This window comes from Silene latifolia, chromosome 11 (genome assembly GCF_048544455.1).
Source record: "Silene latifolia isolate original U9 population chromosome 11, ASM4854445v1, whole genome shotgun sequence".
In the NCBI taxonomy this organism is placed as follows: Eukaryota; Viridiplantae; Streptophyta; class Magnoliopsida; order Caryophyllales; family Caryophyllaceae; genus Silene; species Silene latifolia.
In genome coordinates this window covers 184939751-184954407 of record NC_133536.1, presented here as the reverse complement: position 1 = coordinate 184954407, position 14657 = coordinate 184939751, and the positions used below count along the sequence as shown (strand labels likewise).

At 38.1% G+C, this 14657-nt stretch overlaps 1 non-coding gene across 1 annotated transcript; it reads left to right on the top strand.

Annotated features, from left to right (window-relative positions):
- Nucleotides 1-4506: 4506 nt before the first annotated feature.
- Nucleotides 4507-4613, top strand: LOC141616147 (small nucleolar RNA R71). Its single transcript, XR_012530515.1, has one exon. It is a non-coding gene; the product is annotated as a small nucleolar RNA R71 (small nucleolar RNA).
- The last annotated feature ends 10044 nt before the right edge of the window (nucleotides 4614-14657 follow it).

Here is a 14657-nt window from a genome sequence, read left to right as displayed (position 1 = left end):
CTAAACCGATTTAATGCACAACCAACAATCAATTAGTAATGCGAATCATGCAAACGAATTATAAAGTCGTTAAAGATTCTTTGAAACAGTAAACTGTACAGACTTATCAAATTGGACTCTCACGGGTCGCTCAAATCACTCAATAAGCACAGGTGATATAATGTATAAGATAAAAAGAATTAATTTTGTAGTGACTCTCACCTAACTACGACCTATGAAAACATGCCAGCAATAAAATATGAAAATGACCTCTACGACCGTACATATGCATTCCAACCGAACAGATGACCAATGACACATGCCGAGGTATATATGGGATATGTGAGGTATGGGTAAGAAAAGGCAAAACATTTTATGGCAAAGTGGAGGTACAGGTGATCAAGCTAGTACCAAAACGGAACCAAGTGGCAACATCCAACTTCTTGCTCATAATCAAACGAAGCAGTGCTATAGCAAGCACAAAACTCACAATCTCCAAACTAACAAATCAATAAACTCCCCATAAAATATAAATGAAACATGGGAGCAAAAATCGCCAAAAGATAAGGATTAAATTATGCGAATTGATCTCTTTTTTCGAATCTCAGTCGATCGACCATGTGTGGCAGTCGATCGACTCATTTGAACAGTACAAAACCCTTCTTTTTCATTTCTTTTCCGAATCATTTTTTTTCAATTTTTTTTTTCTTTTTTTTTCTTTCTGTTTCTTTCTTTCCTCCTTTATTTCATTTCCCAACCATCATCTCAAAATGATCATATGCCACCAAAAACGAGTAGCAATCCCGAAAACACAAACTACTAGCTTGACAAGGGACAGGCTAAATGTAGGATGTAGTAATGGGACAAAAAAGGATATTTTTGGCGGTGTGGGGCTTATGGGCAAAATGAGAAAAGGGAAACCTCTACCACATGTGTCAACAAACCACAGACCGAATGCATACAGGTATTAAGTAGATCAAATTCATATTCATGCAAATTAATGTAACATGTCTCATAAGGAGTAACTACTCACATCCTAGATAAACTGGTCATGAATGTCACCAGTTATAGGCTCTAATTCTCAGAAAGTATAAGTAGTTTGCCAATTATTAAAGTCAAGTCTCAAGTTCAGCAAATAAATTAACGAAAACTCGTAGGTATGCATTTACGATTCTACTAATAACATGTTAATCTAGCAAGGCTCAGGCGAAATAGGTGCAAATGCAAAATCATCATAGAAATACTACCGTTCCGACTCGACCTATATGCTAAAATAAACGTGTATGTTATGGAATTTTTTTGAAGTTTTTCAATTTTTTTGAATTTTCTGTATATATGAGAAATGAAATAGACAATGCAAGACAAAAATGTAAACGTGAATGCAAGCAAATGATATGCGACGCAAAACCCTTCCCCAAACCAAATCGCACAATGTCCCCATTGTGCAAAATCATGTAATGAAGAAAAGGGAAATGGGAATTTGCGAGAAAATAAATAAACAAGACATGAAGGAAAGAAATCAGGAACTCACAAGACTTTAAGCGCAGCAACGGAAACCTCCCCAAACCAGCGTGAGCTAGGAGGTTTCAGTAGCTAGCAGTGCTACCAATAAGAGTGCCTGAAAGACAGAAATACCACGCATAAGACTGAGAAAACAATTTTGAGACGGTAAAACTATGCACAAATGAGAAAATAGAAGAAATAAATAATTTGACAGAAAATAAAGTGGAGTAGAAAACTCCCTTAAGTCTGCAAATCGACCAAACACAGCAGGGGAGAGGTCGTGAACAGGTACAGCAGCAGAAGTGGTCGATCGACCTATAGAGGCAGTCGATCGACTAGATGAACAGGAACAGAAGCTCCTGGAAAGCGCAACTCAGTCGATCGACCATGATGGCCAGTCGATCGACTGAAGGTACTGCTGTACTCCTTATTTCTTCGTATTTGCTCAATGATTTGAGCTAACAAGCTCTAAATACCTGCAAGTACACAATAAAACGCGCCCAAAAATTGCGCAAACCCAGAACGAAGTCTAAAGTGCTTAAAAATCCTAAACAAAACGAAATAAAGGCGAAGTTTTCGCACACACAAAAAGCAATAAAAATGTCTCAACAAAGCAAATAAAGAGAAGTTTATAACGAAATCGATCAACTAATAGTTGATCAATAAGGACCACGGTATGGCCCACTTCGTCGGCTTCTGGCTACTAGAGGTAGCCTCAATGGTGCTCATCTTATCAGTTGCACCTTTCTTAGCTTCAACAGTCGGAGAGCTCAGCTGATCAACTTCGTCATCTCCCCAATCAAGGACTTCCTTGGAATCGTCGGACTCCAAATCAGACCATCTCACCTTGGCTGGCTCATCTTCCACTTCCTCATCGGTCCCATAGCTTAGGCATCCAAGACCTCCTCTTTGAATGATAGGCTTTGTCGTGGCTGGAGTGACCTACAGCTCATCCTTCCCCAAACCAGCTCCTGCATTATCTAAAACAACAGATTCTTCCCCCATTTTGCTCCCAAACGGGGCGGAGGGGTTAACACGAGTAGTAATAGGGACAGCAATTCGGGAAGCACAAAATACGATTTCTTTTCGAAACCGTATTACATGTAACAGGCCACATGGGGTCCTTCTTTTTAGCAGGTTGGGCAAAAATAATATAATGTTTCCCAACTTTGAAGGTCAAAGTTCCAGAGCCTACGTCAATGATCGCACCGAGCGGTGTGCGAAAACGGCCTTCCTAAGATGATCGGTATATGGGCATCCTCGGGCATGTCAAGGACAACAAAGTCAACAGGGAAGAAAAACTTCCCTATTTGGACGGGTATGTCCTCTAGGACTCCTATAGGCTCGACCGCAGATCGGTCGTCACCATCCGAACTGTCATGTCCGTGATAGCAAACCGGTCAACTTAAGCCTCCTAGCTAAACTCAAGGGCATGACTCTTATACTAGCCCTTAGGTCACATAATGCCTTCTCAATTGAGAAGGTACCTATTTTGCAAGGGACAGAAAAGCTACCCGGGTCCTCTAACTTATGGAGCGCGATGTGTGAGACAGATAGGAGCAAGACTCCTTGGTTAGTGCGACAAGTGTGCCTTTGTTTCAAGTGACCGCTTGGACAACAGTTGTTTCATAAATTTAGTATAAGCGGGCACTTGGTTAACTAACTCAAGCAAAGGTACCGAACATTCGGACTACGGATAACTTTCTCAAACTTCTTGAAAGATACTGTTCCTTGGTCGGCACGAGTCTCTCTCGGATATGGGGTCGTGAGGAGAACCTTAGCCCTCTCCTCCAATTCACGCGCGCCGGCATCCTTGGACTTAGGGTGAAAGTCCGTCACCTTCTCTTTGTTGAAGCTAGACCCCTCCTCGGATCGTCTCAAATGAGAACCATTAACCGTCATTGGGTCGAACTTGGGGCGGGACCGACCCATCAAAGCACTCGGGTCTGGTCCTAACATTTTCGGGACGGTGGTACCCCGAAACAAGTGGTCTCGTAGATTATTTGGCATCAAAGGACGAAATTCTTCAGCATCAGCAGCGATCTCAGTCGATCGACCACTGTTCTCAGTCGATCGACTGAGATGTACTGATTCGTAAGCTCTGTAACCCGTGCTTGATCGATCGATCGGGTATATCGATCGATCGATCAAATACCTGCTGACGACGTCTTTTTCTTTGATTTGTTCGTTGAAGCTTTCTCTTGACTTGTTTCCGGCTCATCTTTTCCAACAGCATCCTCAACCATGGCAGGACCATCAAAGGTGGACCCGCTCCTCAAAGTGATGGCATTTAGGGTCTCCTTTTGTTCGGGTTGAGTGGGTAAGTGTCCGGGAGCTCGAGTGTTACTTTTACTAGCCAGTTGAGCAATTTGGCTCTCTAGTAACTTCATCCCGGCCTCTCTTGCTTGGGACTCCTTTAGCAACAGAGTTCTTAAGCTCGAAAATTCAGATTCTGCGATTGTTCTTGCTGCGGCACATAAGGGGGCTTCGATATTCTTTGTTGCTTTTGATGAGGGGGTATATAAGGTTGTTCTTTGCGGTGGAGCTTGAGTTGGGTTAAGGACATTTTGGCTCCTCCAACTCAAGTTCGGATGGGTGTTCGGCTCATAGTAGGTGTTGGTCTGCCTATAGTGTTGAAAGGCAAAGCACATGATTCGAAGGGACTAGGCGTTTTTCGAGACATGGCCCTCACCTCCACACCTTTCACGAGGCGAAAGGACCGTCGACACAAAGCATTGACTTGGTATATCCCACCTTTAGAAGCTCCTCCTAGCTCATACTTGTCAAATCTCGCGGTGAGAGCCTCAAGTGCAAAGAACAGAGGAAGATTCGGCGGACTCTCCTCTGGTTCCCTCTCGAATTCCCATACTCGGCCTTGTGGGTAGCTAGATCGTCAATGATCTTCCACCCCTTGGTTGCTCCCAAATTTTCAGCGAATCTTCCATTGGTCTGCAAAGCATCCAAAATGGCCCTCGATCATCGTACAACCCATTGTAGAAATGATTGCACAAACTCCACTTTTCGAACCCATGGTGCGGTATGGTTCGCACCAACTTCTTGAATCGGACCCATGCTTCATGGAAATTCTCATCAGGCCCTTGTTTAAAGCCCGTGATTTGAGCTCTAATAGCGATCGTCCTTGAAGCAGAGAAGTACTTCTTGTAGAACGTTAATGTCAATGTATTCCAATCAGTGATCCCTTGAACGGCTCGGTCCAGATCTCTATACCACTCCCTTGCAAAGATCGCGAAGGGAGAAGATGAACATAGTCTCCTTGATCGATCTTGGGTCACGCCGGTGGTGGGGGTATGGAACAATGATGAGTCAATAAAGGTCTCCATGTGCTTGGTCGCATCTTCATTTGCAGCTCCCTAAACGGTTTCTCTCGACCATAGTAATGTAGGCGGGCTTTGGTTCGAATTTCGGCATCATCTCCGGTAATTCGAACCCCTTGTATAAATTGTCGGTGTCGGCTCGAATAACTAGCTATACTTGCTTCCTCGGCCATGACCGGAATTTTGGGAGAAGTAATCTGTCTCGGTGAAGAAGTGGAAACGGGTGAAGAGACGTGGGTCTTCTTGACAGATCGTTCTCGTAATAGCTTGATAGAGTACTCAGCTCTTCCTCTGTCGGTAATACCCTTTGTGTTCGTCTCAACTCGCGCAAGGATCTTTCAAGCTCAGGGTTCAACGATACTAGTTCACCACCCTGTGACCTGCGCATAAGAAGAAACTACAAAAAGAATATAAGAAAAGTTTAAGGAACAGATGTCCCTTAAACTAAGAAAGACTAAAAATAAAAATAAACTAAAATTAGGACTATTGCCTCCCCGGCAACGGCGCCAAAATTTGATACCCGTCGTTGTGAGTACCAAAGATAAAATTTATAATCTCCTATTAAGACTAACCTAGGCTAGTGGTAACAGGGTCGAACCACGAGGAGGCAGTTGTAAATTCTAGTTGATCTATATTTAGTCTATGGTGACAAATGTGGGGGTTGGTTTGAATTGGTCTACAGCTAAAAGAGAATAAAGGCAATAAACTAAATAAACGATTTAAACAGATAAAAGAAGGGTACTAGGATGATCGGTTCATTATAGCTTCGGCGGCAGCAAACTAAGTCGGTCTGAATCAAACACAGGTAAGGCGGGAAATAAAGAGGTCCTCTCGGTCCACTCTTAACAAATAGCATCTTTCGATCTCGCTATAGGTCCCTAATGTCACTAATACTAACTCTCGTCCTGAAAAGTGACTAACGGTCTAAACTATACCTATCTTTCGATCTTAGCACAGTCTAGTCGATTTAATTGATGGTCTAATAACCTTCCCTATCTTTCGATCTAATGGGACAGTCACAAAATAGGTATCTAACTGGTCGCATGCATTCGATTCGTTAAATACAAGATTAAAACAATTAAAACGAATATAAAACCCTACGAGGTCAGTCGATCGACTGACAATGTCAGTCGATCGACCAACACGCGAAACAGTCCTTTCTAATCTAATGCCGCCTCTGCCGTAAATCGCCTACATCCTAGCACTAAAGAATTAGCTACTCATGCTAAAGGTAAAAACAACAATAAAACTAACAGCAATTACTGAATTCATGCTTAAAGTAAATAACAAATAGCGATAAAACGATAAATGGCTTCGGGATACTAATCTAGCAAATCTTATACTAATGAAGAAAGTAAAACAATAAAATGGAATTAGGGCAGAAGGAATACCGAGATTCAGAGGAACGATTAAGAACAAGAACAGAAAATCCAATGCTAACCGATGTTCCAAACCCTAATTACTTGAATAAACTAAAACTGAAAGTACTGTATTGTGATAAAAACTTGGATAGAAAACTGATGTCTCACTTGATTGTTTATGTTACGTTATATAGCAATCAACGTAACACCTTATTTCCTAAACCTAAACTTCACGGGCTTCAAGATTCACGGTCTTTTAATTTACGCCGGAATAGCGATCCGGTCGATCGACCGACAAGGCTGGTCGATCGATCATTGCTCCTCAAAGCAAACAATAGCTTCGGAACCGAACATTGGTCGATCGATCAAGGTGACGATCGATCGATGGATGATTTGCTACTTGACTTCTTTTAACTCGTGGACTTGTCTTTTGGGCCTTGAATTGCGCACCAAGCTCGTTCCTTAAGCAATTCATTTACGTCATTTGCAATGCAGATTACTCGGGGACGGATTTGGCTTGATTTCCCGTTGAATTCTCCACATTTCTGCAAGAATGTACAAAATACGGAAGTAGACGGAAATAGGGAGAAATGTAGCATAAACTACAAGAATGAGCTCTGAAATGCGTGTAAAATGGGATGTAAAACATCATATAAATAACACGCATCAATCACCACCCTAGCATGAGAGACCGTCACCATCTCGGTTGCCCGAGGTTAGTATATCAAAGTTACCAATCCAAAACACGATTATTAAAGTATAAATAATTAATGGTTACATGTTCCAAAATCGAAAAACCAAAGTAACTGTTATGAACATTCAACAACTAAAACTGAACGCTAAAACTCTTGACAGCGGAACCTAGACTCGAGTGATGACTCCCCATGACGGCCCCAAAGCTAGTAAACATCATCACCTATCACAATCTGCTCACCATCCCCGAATGGATCACCACAGATTTTACAAAAACAACGGGGTCAGTTACTGTATAATAAAAATAAGACAAGTACAAAAGATAAACTGTTGATCATCATCCACCTCCAACTTCCGATCTCACATAGTAACTGACTACACACTAAAGTGTGTAGCCCTGCCAAATTACCAATCGCAACAGATAATCCTCACCGCCAGCAGGGGACCGCAGCCAATCCCCATCTAAGCCCGGCTCATCAACGAGCGATAACCCTGTTCATTAATGTGCACATCCCCTTCTGTGGCGGGTTCCACAGAGGGCGAAACTAGGGCGTGAAGCCACTCCCGCAAGTGACTCCACTCAGCCGAGGACGCACATCGCGAACATCATCATCAACAGTAGAAATGGAATTAAGCAGTTCATAAATAGGAATGGTGCTTGTATTACTGATCAAGAACTTATTAAACTAGAAATATCAGATGAGTTTAAACTTAGGTTTACAAAAAACCAACTTTGTCATTTCGACAAGAATGAGGATTTTAAGTCGATTAGTAGATTAATTACAGACGAAGATAACAATTTTCTTACAAGTAATGTTAGTATGGAAGAGGTTAAACATACTGTGTTTAATTTAGCCGCGAATAAATGTCCAGGTCCCGATGGATTTTCTATAGAGTTCTTTCAAAAATATTGGGATATTGTAGGAAATTTTGTAACAAAAGCAGTTTTAGCTTTTTTTCCATTCGGGTAAATTACTAAAAGAAATAAATCACACTTTCATAGCACTGATTCCTAAAATTAATAATCCTCAAGCAGCAAACCATTTTCGCCCTATTAGTCTGTGTTCAACAATCTATAAAATTATTTTGAAAATACTGACTAATCGTCTTCGTAGTGTATTGTATAAGATTATACACCCGTTTCAAGGTGCCTTTACACCTAATCGCTATATTCAAGATAATATTCTTCTAGCACACGATATTTTCAACTCGTTTAAGCGTAAAAAAGGCAAAGGTGGCTGGATTGCAATTAAACTTGATATGGAGAAAGCATACGACCGACTAAAATGGAACTTTATTGAGGAAACTTTTAAACAAATGGGTTTTAATGCTAAATGGATTTCCTGGATTATGGAATGTATAAAAACTGTTCCATTCTCGGTGTTAGTAAATGGAACACCGGGAGACGTCTTTAGACCCACTCGAGGTATTAGACAGGGAGACCCACTCTCGCCGTATATATTTATTATGTGCGCTGAGATTTTAGCAAGATCTCTACAAAAGAATAGTGATCTTAATTCTAGTGATATTGGTATTAGAATTGGATCTGGAGTGGAGAAAATCCTTTTTCTCACTTTTGCGGATGATACTATCATTTTCGCTAAAGCCTCTAATCAGAGTTGTAGAACCATTAAGTCTATTTTAGATAAATTTTGCACAATATTAGGACAATTTGTCAATTTTGACAAATCCACTTTTTAATGCACTAGAAATATTGAGCGATCGCTTCGGGTATCCTTTAGAGGTATTCTCCGTATGAACGAGGAAGCTCATTTGGGTAAGTATTTAGGATGTCTTATAATTGAAAGTAGAGTAACTAAAAATACTTTCGATAGTATTATTCAATCTTCTTGCACCCAATTATCGAAATGGAAAGCGAATTCTTTATCGCAAGCAGGTAGACTAGTTCTGGTCAATGCTAATTTAACCTCGAAGGGAACTTTTCAAATGCAAAGCTTCCTTCTTCCCTCATCAGTCCATAATAGATTAGATACGATTAATAGATATTTTCTCTGGAATAAGAACCCTTCACAACGGTCCCCTAATTTGATTGGTTGGGATAAAGTTTGTTTGCCGAAATCGCTTGGTGGACTGGGAATAAAATCCTCTGAAGCAGCTAAAAAAGCTCTTCAAATGAAACTTCTATGGAAAATTCTTATGTATAAGGAAAGTATATGGGTCAAAGTGATAAGTAAAAATACTTGAGGAATTGTTCACTCTTTGATCATAAGTCTAATTCAATGTCTTCTTGGCAATGGCGTAAACTTATGAATCTTCGAACTCTATTTCGAAAAAGGACAAAGATGGCAGGTAGGTAATGGTAGCAACATTAAGTTTTGGTCTGATAATTAGGTTTTTTCACACCCACTCACCAGCAGCATGATTGATGATGATAATAATCATGATCTTAATCTTTTGGTTAAAGATTTTATAACCTCTGACAAACAATGGGATGCTTGTAAATTATCCAATTTAGTGAATAACGATATTGTAAATCTGATAACTAACATTCCATTGCCACATAATGATATTCCAAATACCCTCATTTGGGGGCTGTCCGTGAATGAAAATTTCTGTACCAAAACAGCAACTTGGTTAGCGCAAGGTTTGTTCGATCAAGCTCTTGACAAATGTGAATTTCAATGGATTTGGAAATTGAATATTCCTCCAAAGTTGAAGTTTTTTCTTTGGAAAGTCTGTGTTGACGGCCTCCCAACGAAAGACAGGCTGCTCAAAAGTCATATTAATGTCCCACCACATTGTGTTTTTTGCAACTATCCTATTGAAAACAAAGATCATTTCTTTTACAAATGTCCTCTGATTGGGTCTATTATCCAAGACATGAACATTATTAGTTTCAACAACTTTTTGTCAAAGTATGATAATATTGCAAGTCAAAGTTTTATAATAAAACTTAATAATCTCATAGACTTAATTCCAAAAGATGATTTTATTAAAATTATTTTTATTTGGTGGAATGCATGGTTTTCTAGAAATGACATTATCTTTAATAATGTTCATATCGATATCAACAAACTTATTACTTTATGTAGTAATAGCATTAAGACTTGGAATGAGATTAGACATAAGGATCTCAACAATCCCGAGAAAGACGGGTCAGCTAAAAACACTTCTAGTAATGAAGAAATCTGGTGGGAGAAACCTAGAAACGGTTTTCTAAATAAACCTAAATTTTGACGGATCGAGAATAGAAGGCAATAAAGCTTCTTTAGGATATTTTATAAGAGATCATAACCGCAATGTCGTTTTGTTAGGAGCAAAAAAGTGCGGATCTAATAGTATTCTTGTTGCGGAAGCTCTCGCTTTAAAAGAAGGCATTTTAGTAGCTAAATACTTAGGAATCTCAAAGTTAGTTGTGGAGGATAATAATTTATGTGTTAATAACTCAATTCGAGGTACTTGGCAAATTCCTTGGGAAATTTTTAGTATTATTAAAGATGTGAAATTAGATCTTCATTTTTTCGATGAAGTGATAATTAAACATTGTTTTCGTTGCTGACTTCATGGCTTCTATTGGCCATTCATGTCCAACTCTTTTGAGGTGGTTTGAAAGCCGGTGGCTTCAACTTACCTCTCTCATTCGAAAATATGAGATAGGTTGGTCCTATCCCAGAGGATCACTCTAGTTTTCTTACCTTATCAAAAAAAAGTCAATGCCGGAGTTTCTTATTCCTGCCCAGATTCCGGCAACTTGGTACTGTTAAAACATATTTTTTAAAGGTGGCAAAAAACCAAAAAAAAAATTAAAGGTGGTATTTCGCAAACACCTTTTTATAAGGTGATGTTTGACCAAAAAACCCTGCGATTAATATTGAAGAATCGGCGAATGATTCCTGGATCCTCATCACTTGCACTCGTTAATAGTCAATTTAGCCCTAGCGAGTAGCGTCAAAGAAAAAGAATAAGAGTTTTTGTGTCAAACACATCCTTTAAAAAGAAATTCAAACACCACCTTCAAAAAAAAGTTTGTTTAACACGACCTTTAATAGAAATTTTTTGTCAAACACGACATTTTGGCCGGATTCCGTCAACTTTAAGCATTTCCTGACCACTTGCGATAGGGTGAATTTTAGTCTATGTTTGAGATAGCAAACAAGGACGGTTTGAGGTGTTTTTGGATTCGTTGCAAAGGTGTGAGTATAGGCTTTCTAGGGGTTGTCAATACGGACTATACGGCTGTCAAAGGTGGCCTTATGTGGTGTCGATTTGTGTGTAAAGTAAGACTAGTATGTAGGTAGAGGGGAGTGTAAGGTCTGGGTATACAATGGGTGGTCATGAATTTTTTTATGGGTCTTTTAATTGGGTTATGATGCTTTGTTTGGTCTGAAATTTGATATGTAGGTAGAGGGCAGTGTAAGGTAGGTCGTAATTGTGGTGGTTGTGGTGGTTGTTGGTTTCAAGTGGTGGTAAAGGGAGTGAAAGTAGGTTCTCACGTGCGAAACACTTAAGTGACCGGAAATGTTTTAAGTTGATGGAATCCGGCCAAAATGTCGTGTTTGACAAAAAAAAAAAAATATTTAAGGTTGTGTTTGACAAACTTTTTTTTTAAAGATGTTTGGAAATTGTTTTTCGTAATTACTAAATCCTACACATGATTTTGCTATATCCTACACATTTTTCCTTTTTTTTCCAATTCTACCCTTTAATTTAGAAACAACAAAAATTATATAAAAAAAATGAAAAGATACCCAATCCCGACCATCCCCGACACCCTCCTGCCCCACTTCACCTTCCCCTTGCTCCGACCACCGTTTGCGCCCCTAACCTCCTCACCGAGCGCCGACCACCTTCCCCACGCCCGTCGACCCCAGCCCTGTAGCGACACATGAACGTCGTCAACCCACGAACGCCGCCGTTGATCCAAACACCTTCTCCCTTCTCCGTCGCCGACAACCTTCCCTTTACTCCGTCTTCTTCGACCTTCGTCCTTCCCTGTCGCCGATCAGTTGGTTTGGCCGCTGGTGGTGCAAACATTTGGGGGTGGGAGAAGGTGGTGGACCGGTGATCCATCCGAGTATTTTTGGGGATTTTTTTTTTAGGGTTTTTGATTTATCCCTCTTGGTGGGTGGGTGAAATGAGAAGGGTAGAGTCGGAATAATGCATAAAAATGTGCAGACTTAAGTAAAATTGTGTGCGGAATTTAGCAAGTCCCTTTTTTTTTTTTTTTTTTTTTGTAAATATTGTGTTTGACAAAACCAAAGAATAATAATAATAGAAGTAGGGTAAAATGACTGAATGTCAATTTCTTTACCCAGAGATCTTAATAATTCCTCTAATTATCGATGATTGTCACCATACGCACTAGAATTGACCCGTGAAGCTTGTAATCGATGATTGAGGCTAACATTTATTTAGAGTGGGACATAGAGAGCGAAGACAATCGAGTGCTTACTTCTTTGTTAAGATTATTTTGATTTTAACGAATTTAAGCCCAATTCAAATAGGCCAAGTTCACTTAATTTAATCTTAATTCGATATAGAACCGATTGTGATATTTATTCATGTGTAATAATTAAAGAGGGTTGTTTCTATTGGTGTGTGACATTGAATTATGTGACTGACGTCGGCCAATATTTTGGTTGATGAGTCGGAGAATGGGGAATCAATGAGTAATGTCGTGAGAGATCATTGGGCCTATGGTCTATTTCACACTTGCATGATGAAACTACACTATTGTTTGCTTCCTTATTTTCTCACCGTTCGTACAAAGATGGTTAAGATGTCGACTGACGGGTTTAATAATTGTAGCGATTTAAGAGTGTGATCGGAAAAGTACAGATTTGGCAATTGAGGTTGAAATTTATGCCTTCTACTTGGGAAAGCTATGTCCATATCATCATAGTAGTATTAACTAAACTAGTAAATTTGTGATTTCAGCTTGAGTAAGATTTTGGGTTGCTATTTTTCAACAGTCCGTCTTGCTTGTGACGGTTGTGAACACGTCACAAGTTTGTGACGTGAGATAAAGGGGCACTCCCACTTGCCTCTTCCACTTACCTCTCCCACTTGCAAGCTTGTCTCATGTCACAAGCTTGTGACATGTTCACACTCGTCACAGATGATAATTAAATAAAAAAGGAATTATATTTTTGTGAAATTATGTCAATTCTCAAATTAACAATCCATTTATTTCGATTTTAATTAGAATAAAGTCAACAAAATGTCTTATTCTCTAAATAAATCTCGATAATGGAATTGTTTCATCCGTCCCGACTATTTGTTACCTTTGACTAAAATACTTTTTCCATAGAATAAAATAAAAATAAAAATGCATAGTATAAAATAGAATATTTCTTAATACGTTCCATCTTTTTAATAGTTGAAAATTTGCAAACTTTACGAATCTACTAATAGTGGAAATAATTACTTCGGGTGTTTTCAAAACTCTAATAGTTGGTACAAAATTTGTTACTGAATAATTATCTATTTTCATTTTACAATAATATCAATCACGAGTTATCTATTCAGATTGGAAATTTTTTAATTGAATGAAAAAAGATACTCCGTATGTACTAGTGAATGACGTAATATAAATAATTAACTTATTTCACATTATCTCCCATCCTATTTATTAAAAGAACAACCACAGTGCTAATGTGTCAGTCTGTGGTTGAAAGTGCAAATTTTAATCTTTTTTATAAAGGGGCCCACCCATGTTCTATTCTCACATTTTATTTAGGGGAATGAATTTGATAAAATAGTCTGCCGTATGATGTAAATTGCTCACTATTAATATAACACAAATTTGATTAATATTAACAAATATATATTGTTAACTTGATTATGATAAAAAATACATAAATAACAAAATCACCTGCTGAAAAATCTAATCTACAAATTTAATATACAATGACATGAACTTAATAAAAACAGCGGTAAATACTCAAATCTGTTAAATAGCCCTTACTAATTTGTGGGAAAAAAAAGACTTGAAGAATAGAAAATACAACTAAATAATAATGACATAAAAATGAAACAATTTTTTTTAGAAATTATTCACATAAACAAATTTATGAGTAAGATATTAACATAGTTAAATTTGTGAGTAAATTATTCACAACATCACTGCATGATATTATATCTACAAAATTATGAGTAAAATTTTCACATAAACAACTTTTTAAATAAGGCGCAAAATATTTAAAAATGTTAAATTTATATGAAATGAAAAAATAATATAAGTTATTAAAAGTAGGTTAAAATTAAATAGAAAAGTGTAAAACAAATAAGTGATGGTCAAGGAATAGGGACAAGATAATTTAGGTATCAATTGGACTTTGGTTATAAGTGATGGTCTTTGGTTAGAGAATAATAAGTCTCTTAGGCGGATATATCCGTCATAGGTTTAAAACGGATCAAATAGAAGTCAGTTTCATCGATAAAGACAAGTCTTTTATTAATATCTACGTATTTTATTTTCGTCTTATCTATGAAAGTGGTAGTTATTTGACCTGCTTTAAACTTAAGATGAATAATGTATGTGTCTTAAATGAGAATTTGTGTTGGAGAAAAGGGCCTAGATTTGGTTAAGTGTAGTATTAATTCATTTAGATAGCCAATTGCTAAAGATTTCGGATATATTTCTACACATTAACGATATGCTTTTGTTAAAATACCACACTTTGTTATATTCGATATTTACATTCTCTTAATTTCAAAAATTCAAATCTAAAATTTTAATGACTTGATACAAAACATATTCATCTTTTTTACTCCCTTCTAAATAATAATAATATTTAAAATAGTATATCCGTGCAATTTGACC